Source organism: Osmia lignaria, unplaced genomic scaffold, assembly GCF_051020975.1.
Source record: "Osmia lignaria lignaria isolate PbOS001 unplaced genomic scaffold, iyOsmLign1 scaffold0005, whole genome shotgun sequence".
In the NCBI taxonomy this organism is placed as follows: domain Eukaryota; kingdom Metazoa; phylum Arthropoda; class Insecta; order Hymenoptera; family Megachilidae; genus Osmia; species Osmia lignaria.
This window is the reverse complement of record NW_027478162.1, coordinates 18,380,023-18,391,071: the sequence shown is the minus strand read 5'-3', so window position 1 is coordinate 18,391,071 and position 11,049 is coordinate 18,380,023.

Here is an 11,049-nt window from a genome sequence, read left to right as displayed (position 1 = left end):
TCTGATCAAAAAATATCGTAGAACATAAAAAGTAGGAAACTTAATTCTCTACAAAAAAGGTCTCTTAACATTTTGACATAGCTCGCTTCGTTTCCGAGATATTTGCAGATTTATCTCAAGGGAAGGGGCCTGACGGACATATTTCGAGATATTTCTTCTTCTTGTTGTTCTTCTTCGGCACCGCTAAGCTGGAAGTGGCATTTGCGGCTCGCACTAGTGCAGAGTTACCTCAAAGAAAGGGGCCACGGTGTTTCTGTATCTCTATTATGTTGGTGCGACTTCGGAACTTTTAAATATCTCGATATATCTCGAAAACTACGCTTCTGATCAAAAAATATCATAGAACATAAATTGTAGGAAACATAATTCTTTACAAAAAAGGTCTCTTAGCATTTTGCCATAGCTCGCTTCGTTTCCGAGATATTTGCAGATTTATCTCAAGGGAAGGGGCATGACGGACATATTTCGAGATATTTCTTCTTCTTGTTGTTCTTCTTCTGCACAGCTAAGCTGGAAGTGGCATTTGCGGCTCGCACTAGTGCAGAGTTATCTCAAAGAAAGGGGCCACGGTGTTTCTGTATCTCTATTATGTTGGTGCGGCTTCGGAACTTTTAAATATCTCGATATATCTCGAAAACTACGCTTCTGATCAAAAAATATCATAGAACCTAAATTGTAGGAAACATAATTCTCTACAAAAAAGGTCTCTTAACATTTTGCCATAGCTCGCTTCGTTTCCGAGATATTTGCAGATATATCTCAAGGGAAGGGGTCTGACGGACATATTTCGAGATATTTCTTCTTCTTGTTGTTCTTCTTCTGCACAGCTAAGCTGGAAGTGGCATTTGCATCTCGCAATAGTGCAGAGTTATCTCAAAGAAAGGGGCCACGGTGTTTCTGTATCTCTATTATGTTGGTGCGGCTTCGGAACTTTTAAATATCTTGATATATCTCGAGAACTACGCATCTGATCAAAAAATATCATAGAACATAAAAAGTAGGAAACTTAATTCTCTACAAAAAAGGTCTCTTAACATTTTGCCATAGCTCGCTTCGTTTCCGAGATATTTGCAGATTTATCTCAAGGGAAGGGGCCTGACGGACATATTTCGAGATATTTCTTCTTCTTGTTGTTCTTCTTCTGCACAGCTAAGCTGGAAGTGGCATTTGCGGCTCGCACTAGTGCAGAGTTATCTCAAAGAAAGGGGCCACGGTGTTTCTGTATCTCTATTATGTTGGTGCGGCTTCGGAACTTTTAAATATCTCGATATATCTCGAAAACTACGCTTGTGATCAAAAAATATCATAGAACATAAATTGTAGAAAACATAATTCTCTACAAAAAACGTCTCTTAACATTTTGCCATAGCTCGCTTCGTTTCCGAGATATTTGCAGATATATCTCAAGGGAAGGGGCCTGACGGACATATTTCGAGATATTTCTTCTTCTTGTTGTACTTCTTCTGCACAGCTAAGCTGGAAGTGGCATTTACAGCTCGCAATAGTGCAAAGTTATCTCAAAGAAAGGGGCGACGGTGTTTCTGTATCTCTATTATGTTGGTGCGGCTTCGGAACTTTTAAATATCTTGATATATCTCGAGAACTACGCATCTGATCAAAAAATATCATAGAACATAAAAAGTAGGAAACTTAATTCTCTACAAAAAAGGTCTGTTAACATTTTGCCATAGCTCGCTTCGTTTCCGAGATATTTGCAGATTTATCTCAAGGGAAGGGGCCTGACGGACATATTTCGAGATATTTCTTCTTCTTGTTGTTCTTCTTCTGCACAGCTAAGCTGGAAGTGGCATTTGCGGCTCGCACTAGTGCAGAGTTATCTCAAAGAAAGGGGCCACGGTGTTTCTGTATCTCTATTATGTTGGTGCGGCTTCGGAACTTTTACATATATTGATATATCTCGAGAACTACGCATCTGATCAAAAAATATCATAGAACATAAAAAGTAGGAAACTTAATTCTCTACAAAAAAGGTCTCTTAACATTTTGCCATAGCTCGCTTCGTTTCCGAGATATTCGCAGATTTATCTCAAGGGAAGGGGCCTGACGGACATATTTCGAGATATTTCTTCTTCTTGTTGTTCTTCTTCTGCACAGCTAAGCTGGAAGTGGCATTTGCGGCTCGCACTAGTGCAGAGTTATCTCAAAGAAAGGGGCCACGGTGTTTCTGTATCTCTATTATGTTGGTGCGGCTTCGGAACTTTTAAATATCTTGATATATCTCGAGAACTACGCATCTGATCAAAAAATATCATAGAACATAAAAAGTAGGAAACTTAATTCTCTACAAAAAAGGTCTCTTAACATTTTGCCATAGCTCGCTTCGTTTCCGAGATATTTGCAGATATATCTCAAGGGAAGGGGCCTGACGGACATATTTCGAGATATTTCTTCTTCTTGTTGTTCTTCTTCTGCACAGCTAAGCTGGAAGTGGCATTTGCGGCTCGCACTAGTGCAGAGTTATCTCAAAGAAAGGGGCCACGGTGTTTCTGTATCTCTATTATGTTGGTGCGGCTTCGGAACTTTTAAATATCTCGATATATCTCGAAAACTACGCTTCTGATCAAAAAATATCATAGAACATAAATTGTAGGAAACATAATTCTCTACAAAAAAGGTCTCTTAGCATTTTGCCATAGCTCGCTTCGTTTCCGAGATATTTGCAGATTTATCTGAAGGGAAAGGGCCTGACGGACATATTTCGAGATGTTTCTTCTTCTTGTTGTTCTTCTTCTGCACAGCTAAGCTGGAAGTGGCATTTGCAGCTCGCAATAGTGCAGAGTTATCTCAAAGAAAGGGGCCACGGTGTTTCTGTATCTCTATTATGTTGGTGCGGCTTCGGAACTTTTAAATATCTTGATATATCTCGAGAACTGCGCATCTGATCAAAAAATATCATAGAACATAAAAAGTAGGAAACTTAATTCTCTACAAAAAAGGTCTCTTAACATTTTGCCATAGCTCGCTTCGTTTCCGAGATATTTGCAGATTTATCTCAAGGGAAGGGGCCTGACGGACATATTTCGAGATATTTCTTCTTCTTGTTGTTCTTCTTCTGCACAGCTATGCTGGAAGTGGCATTTGCGGCTCGCACTAGTGCAGAGTTATCTCAAAGAAAGGGGCCACGGTGTTTCTGTATCTCTATTATGTTGGTGCGGCTTCGAAACTTTTAAATATCTTGATATATCTCGAGAACTACGCATCTGATCAAAAAATATCATAGAACATAAAAAGTAGGAAACTTAATTCTCTACAAAAAAGGTCTCTTAACATTTTGCCATAGCTCGCTTCGTTTCCGAGATATTTGCAGATTTATCTCAAGGGAAGGGGCCTGACGGACATATTTCGAGATATTTCTTCTTCTTGTTGTTCTTCTTCGGCACAGCTAAGCTGGAAGTGGCATTTGCGGCTCGCACTAGTGCAGAGTTATCTCAAAGAAAGGGGCCGCGGTGTTTCTGTATCTCTATTATGTTGGTGCGGCTTCGGAACTTTTAAATATCTCGATATATCTCGAAAACTACGCTTCTGATCAAAAAATATCATAGAACATAAATTGTAGGAACCATAATTCTCTACAAAAAAGGTCTCTTAACATTTTGCCATAGCTCGCTTCGTTTCCGAGATATTTGCAGATATATCTCAAGGGAAGGGGCCTGACGGACATATTTCGAGATATTTCTTCTTCTTGTTGTACCTCTTCTGCACAGCTAAGCTGGAAGTGGCATTTACAGCTCGCAATAGTGCAAAGTTATCTCAAAGAAAGGGGCGACGGTGTTTCTGTATCTCTATTATGTTGGTGCGGCTTCGAAACTTTTAAATATCTTGATATATCTCGAGAACTACGCATCTGATCAAAAAATATCATAGAACATAAAAAGTAGGAAACTTAATTCTCTACAAAAAAGGTCTCTTAACATTTTGCCATAGCTCGCTTCGTTTCCGAGATATTTGCAGATTTATCTCAAGGGAAGGGGCCTGACGGACATATTTCGAGATATTTCTTCTTCTTGTTGTTCTTCTTCTGCACAGCTAAGCTGGAAGTGGCATTTGCGGCTCGCACTAGTGCAGAGTTATCTCAAAGAAAGGGGCCACGGTGTTTCTGTATCTCTATTATGTTGGTGCGGCTTCGGAACTTTTACATATATTGATATATCTCGAGAACTACGCATCTGATCAAAAAATATCATAGAACATAAAAAGTAGGAAACTTAATTCTCTACAAAAAAGGTCTCTTAACATTTTGCCATAGCTCGCTTCGTTTCCGAGATATTCGCAGATTTATCTCAAGGGAAGGGGCCTGACGGACATATTTCGAGATATTTCTTCTTCTTGTTGTTCTTCTTCTGCACAGCTAAGCTGGAAGTGGCATTTGCGGCTCGCACTAGTGCAGAGTTATCTCAAAGAAAGGGGCCACGGTGTTTCTGTATCTCTATTATGTTGGTGCGGCTTCGGAACTTTTAAATATCTTGATATATCTCGAGAACTACGCATCTGATCAAAAAATATCATAGAACATAAAAAGTAGGAAACTTAATTCTCTACAAAAAAGGTCTCTTAACATTTTGCCATAGCTCGCTTCGTTTCCGAGATATTTGCAGATTTATCTGAAGGGAAAGGGCCTGACGGACATATTTCGAGATGTTTCTTCTTCTTGTTGTTCTTCTTCTGCACAGCTAAGCTGGAAGTGGCATTTGCAGCTCGCAATAGTGCAGAGTTATCTCAAAGAAAGGGGCCACGGTGTTTCTGTATCTCTATTATGTTGGTGCGGCTTCGGAACTTTTAAATATCTTGATATATCTCGAGAACTGCGCATCTGATCAAAAAATATCATAGAACATAAAAAGTAGGAAACTTAATTCTCTACAAAAAAGGTCTCTTAACATTTTGCCATAGCTCGCTTCGTTTCCGAGATATTTGCAGATTTATCTCAAGGGAAGGGGCCTGACGGACATATTTCGAGATATTTCTTCTTCTTGTTGTTCTTCTTCTGCACAGCTATGCTGGAAGTGGCATTTGCGGCTCGCACTAGTGCAGAGTTATCTCAAAGAAAGGGGCCACGGTGTTTCTGTATCTCTATTATGTTGGTGCGGCTTCGAAACTTTTAAATATCTTGATATATCTCGAGAACTACGCATCTGATCAAAAAATATCATAGAACATAAAAAGTAGGAAACTTAATTCTCTACAAAAAAGGTCTCTTAACATTTTGCCATAGCTCGCTTCGTTTCCGAGATATTTGCAGATTTATCTCAAGGGAAGGGGCCTGACGGACATATTTCGAGATATTTCTTCTTCTTGTTGTTCTTCTTCGGCACAGCTAAGCTGGAAGTGGCATTTGCGGCTCGCACTAGTGCAGAGTTATCTCAAAGAAAGGGGCCACGGTGTTTCTGTATCTCTATTATGTTGGTGCGACTTCGGAACTTTTAAATATCTCGATATATCTCGAAAACTACGCTTCTGATCAAAAAATATCATAGAACATAAATTGTAGGAAACATAATTCTTTACAAAAAAGGTCTCTTAGCATTTTGCCATAGCTCGCTTCGTTTCCGAGATATTTGCAGATTTATCTCAAGGGAAGGGGCATGACGGACATATCTCGAGATATTTCTTCTTCTTGTTGTTCTTCTTCTGCACAGCTAAGCTGGAAGTGGCATTTGCGGCTCGCACTAGTGCAGAGTTATCTCAAAGAAAGGGGCCACGGTGTTTCTGTATCTCTATTATGTTGGTGCGGCTTCGGAACTTTTAAATATCTCGATATATCTCGAAAACTACGCTTCTGATCAAAAAATATCATAGAACATAAAAAGTAGGAAACTTAATTCTCTACAAAAAAGGTCTCTTAACATTTTGCCATAGCTCTCTTCGTTTCCGAGATATTTGCAGATTTATCTCAAGGGAAGGGGCCTGACGGACATATTTCGAGATATTTCTTCTTCTTGTTGTTCTTCTTCTGCACAGCTAAGCTGGAAGTGGCACTTGCAGCTCGCAATAGTGCAGAGTTATCTCAAAGAAAGGGGCCACGGTGTTTCTGTATCTCTATTATGTTGGTGCGGCTTCGGAACTTTTAAATATCTTGATATATCTCGAGAACTACGCATCTGATCAAAAAATATCATAGAACATAAAAAGTAGGAAACTTAATTCTCTACAAAAAAGGTCTCTTAACATCTTGCCATAGCTCGCTTCGTTTCCGAGATATTTGCAGATTTATCTCAAGGGAAGGGGCCTGACGGACATATTTCGAGATATTTCTTCTTCTTGTTGTTCTTCTTCTGCACAGCTAAGCTGGAAGTGGCATTTGCGGCTCGCACTAGTGCAGAGTTATCTCAAAGAAAGGGGCCACGGTGTTTCTGTATCTCTATTATGTTGGTGCGGCTTCGGAACTTTTAAATATCTTGATATATCTCGAGAACTGCGCATCTGATCAAAAAATATCATAGAACATAAAAAGTAGGAAACTTAATTCTCTACAAAAAAGGTCTCTTAACATTTTGCCATAGCTCGCTTCGTTTCCGAGATATTTGCAGATATATGTCAAGGGAAGGGGCCTGACGGACATATTTCGAGATATTTCTTCTTCTTGTTGTTCTTCTTCTGCACAGCTAAGCTGGAAGTGGCATTTGCGGCTCGCACTAGTGCAGAGTTATCTCAAAGAAAGGGGCCACGGTGTTTCTGTATCTCTATTATGTTGGTGCGGCTTCGGAACTTTTAAATATCTTGATATATCTCGAGAACTACGTATCTGATCAAAAAATATCATAGAACATAAAAAGTAGGAAACTTAATTCTCTACAAAAAAGGTCTCTTAACATTTTGACATAGCTCGCTTCGTTTCCGAGATATTTGCAGATTTATCTCAAGGGAAGGGGCCTGACGGACATATTTCGAGATATTTCTTCTTCTTGTTGTTCTTCTTCGGCACAGCTAAGCTGGAAGTGGCATTTGCGGCTCGCACTAGTGCAGAGTTACCTCAAAGAAAGGGGCCACGGTGTTTCTGTATCTCTATTATGTTGGTGCGACTTCGGAACTTTTAAATATCTCGATATATCTCGAAAACTACGCTTCTGATCAAAAAATATCATAGAACATAAATTGTAGCAAACATAATTCTTTACAAAAAAGGTCTCTTAGCATTTTGCCATAGCTCGCTTCGTTTCCGAGATATTTGCAGATTTATCTCAAGGGAAGGGGCATGACGGACATATTTCGAGATATTTCTTCTTCTTGTTGTTCTTCTTCTGCACAGCTAAGCTGGAAGTGGCATTTGCGGCTCGCACTAGTGCAGAGTTATCTCAAAGAAAGGGGCCACGGTGTTTCTGTATCTCTATTATGTTGGTGCGGCTTCGGAACTTTTAAATATCTCGATATATCTCGAAAACTACGCTTCTGATCAAAAAATATCATAGAACCTAAATTGTAGGAAACATAATTCTCTACAAAAAAGGTCTCTTAACATTTTGCCATAGCTCGCTTCGTTTCCGAGATATTTGCAGATATATCTCAAGGGAAGGGGTCTGACGGACATATTTCGAGATATTTCTTCTTCTTGTTGTTCTTCTTCTGCACAGCTAAGCTGGAAGTGGCATTTGCATCTCGCACTAGTGCAGAGTTATCTCAAAGAAAGGGGCCACGGTGTTTCTGTATCTCTATTATGTTGGTGCGGCTTCGGAACTTTTAAATATCTTGATATATCTCGAGAACTACGTATCTGATCAAAAAATATCGTAGAACATAAAAAGTAGGAAACTTAATTCTCTACAAAAAAGGTCTCTTAACATTTTGACATAGCTCGCTTCGTTTCCGAGATATTTGCAGATTTATCTCAAGGGAAGGGGCCTGACGGACATATTTCGAGATATTTCTTCTTCTTGTTGTTCTTCTTCGGCACAGCTAAGCTGGAAGTGGCATTTGCGGCTCGCACTAGTGCAGAGTTACCTCAAAGAAAGGGGCCACGGTGTTTCTGTATCTCTATTATGTTGGTGCGACTTCGGAACTTTTAAATATCTCGATATATCTCGAAAACTACGCTTCTGATCAAAAAATATCATAGAACATAAATTGTAGGAAACATAATTCTTTACAAAAAAGGTCTCTTAGCATTTTGCCATAGCTCGCTTCGTTTCCGAGATATTTGCAGATTTATCTCAAGGGAAGGGGCATGACGGACATATTTCGAGATATTTCTTCTTCTTGTTGTTCTTCTTCTGCACAGCTAAGCTGGAAGTGGCATTTGCGGCTCGCACTAGTGCAGAGTTATCTCAAAGAAAGGGGCCACGGTGTTTCTGTATCTCTATTATGTTGGTGCGGCTTCGGAACTTTTAAATATCTCGATATATCTCGAAAACTACGCTTCTGATCAAAAAATATCATAGAACCTAAATTGTAGGAAACATAATTCTCTACAAAAAAGGTCTCTTAACATTTTGCCATAGCTCGCTTCGTTTCCGAGATATTTGCAGATATATCTCAAGGGAAGGGGTCTGACGGACATATTTCGAGATATTTCTTCTTCTTGTTGTTCTTCTTCTGCACAGCTAAGCTGGAAGTGGCATTTGCATCTCGCAATAGTGCAGAGTTATCTCAAAGAAAGGGGCCACGGTGTTTCTGTATCTCTATTATGTTGGTGCGGCTTCGGAACTTTTAAATATCTTGATATATCTCGAGAACTACGCATCTGATCAAAAAATATCATAGAACATAAAAAGTAGGAAACTTAATTCTCTACAAAAAAGGTCTCTTAACATTTTGCCATAGCTCGCTTCGTTTCCGAGATATTTGCAGATTTATCTCAAGGGAAGGGGCCTGACGGACATATTTCGAGATATTTCTTCTTCTTGTTGTTCTTCTTCTGCACAGCTAAGCTGGAAGTGGCATTTGCGGCTCGCACTAGTGCAGAGTTATCTCAAAGAAAGGGGCCACGGTGTTTCTGTATCTCTATTATGTTGGTGCGGCTTCGGAACTTTTAAATATCTCGATATATCTCGAAAACTACGCTTGTGATCAAAAAATATCATAGAACATAAATTGTAGGAAACATAATTCTCTACAAAAAACGTCTCTTAACATTTTGCCATAGCTCGCTTCGTTTCCGAGATATTTGCAGATATATCTCAAGGGAAGGGGCCTGACGGACATATTTCGAGATATTTCTTCTTCTTGTTGTACTTCTTCTGCACAGCTAAGCTGGAAGTGGCATTTACAGCTCGCAATAGTGCAAAGTTATCTCAAAGAAAGGGGCGACGGTGTTTCTGTATCTCTATTATGTTGGTGCGGCTTCGGAACTTTTAAATATCTTGATATATCTCGAGAACTACGCATCTGATCAAAAAATATCATAGAACATAAAAAGTAGGAAACTTAATTCTCTACAAAAAAGGTCTGTTAACATTTTGCCATAGCTCGCTTCGTTTCCGAGATATTTGCAGATTTATCTCAAGGGAAGGGGCCTGACGGACATATTTCGAGATATTTCTTCTTCTTGTTGTTCTTCTTCTGCACAGCTAAGCTGGAAGTGGCATTTGCGGCTCGCACTAGTGCAGAGTTATCTCAAAGAAAGGGGCCGCGGTGTTTCTGTATCTCTATTATGTTGGTGCGGCTTCGGAACTTTTAAATATCTCGATATATCTCGAAAACTACGCTTCTGATCAAAAAATATCATAGAACATAAATTGTAGGAACCATAATTCTCTACAAAAAAGGTCTCTTAACATTTTGCCATAGCTCGCTTCGTTTCCGAGATATTTGCAGATATATCTCAAGGGAAGGGGCCTGACGGACATATTTCGAGATATTTCTTCTTCTTGTTGTACCTCTTCTGCACAGCTAAGCTGGAAGTGGCATTTACAGCTCGCAATAGTGCAAAGTTATCTCAAAGAAAGGGGCGACGGTGTTTCTGTATCTCTATTATGTTGGTGCGGCTTCGAAACTTTTAAATATCTTGATATATCTCGAGAACTACGCATCTGATCAAAAAATATCATAGAACATAAAAAGTAGGAAACTTAATTCTCTACAAAAAAGGTCTCTTAACATTTTGCCATAGCTCGCTTCGTTTCCGAGATATTTGCAGATTTATCTCAAGGGAAGGGGCCTGACGGACATATTTCGAGATATTTCTTCTTCTTGTTGTTCTTCTTCTGCACAGCTAAGCTGGAAGTGGCATTTGCGGCTCGCACTAGTGCAGAGTTATCTCAAAGAAAGGGGCCACGGTGTTTCTGTATCTCTATTATGTTGGTGCGGCTTCGGAACTTTTACATATCTTGATATATCTCGAGAACTACGCATCTGATCAAAAAATATCATAGAACATAAAAAGTAGGAAACTTAATTCTCTACAAAAAAGGTCTCTTAACATTTTGCCATAGCTCGCTTCGTTTCCGAGATATTCGCAGATTTATCTCAAGGGAAGGGGCCTGACGGACATATTTCGAGATATTTCTTCTTCTTGTTGTTCTTCTTCTGCACAGCTAAGCTGGAAGTGGCATTTGCGGCTCGCACTAGTGCAGAGTTATCTCAAAGAAAGGGGCCACGGTGTTTCTGTATCTCTATTATGTTGGTGCGGCTTCGGAACTTTTAAATATCTTGATATATCTCGAGAACTACGCATCTGATCAAAAAATATCATAGAACATAAAAAGTAGGAAACTTAATTCTCTACAAAAAAGGTCTCTTAACATTTTGCCATAGCTCGCTTCGTTTCCGAGATATTTGCAGATATATCTCAAGGGAAGGGGCCTGACGGACATATTTCGAGATATTTCTTCTTCTTGTTGTTCTTCTTCTGCACAGCTAAGCTGGAAGTGGCATTTGCGGCTCGCACTAGTGCAGAGTTATCTCAAAGAAAGGGGCCACGGTGTTTCTGTATCTCTATTATGTTGGTGCGGCTTCGGAACTTTTAAATATCTCGATATATCTCGAAAACTACGCTTCTGATCAAAAAATATCATAGAACATAAATTGTAGGAAACATAATTCTCTACAAAAAAGGTCTCTTAGCATTTTGCCATAGCTCGCTTCGTTTCCGAGATA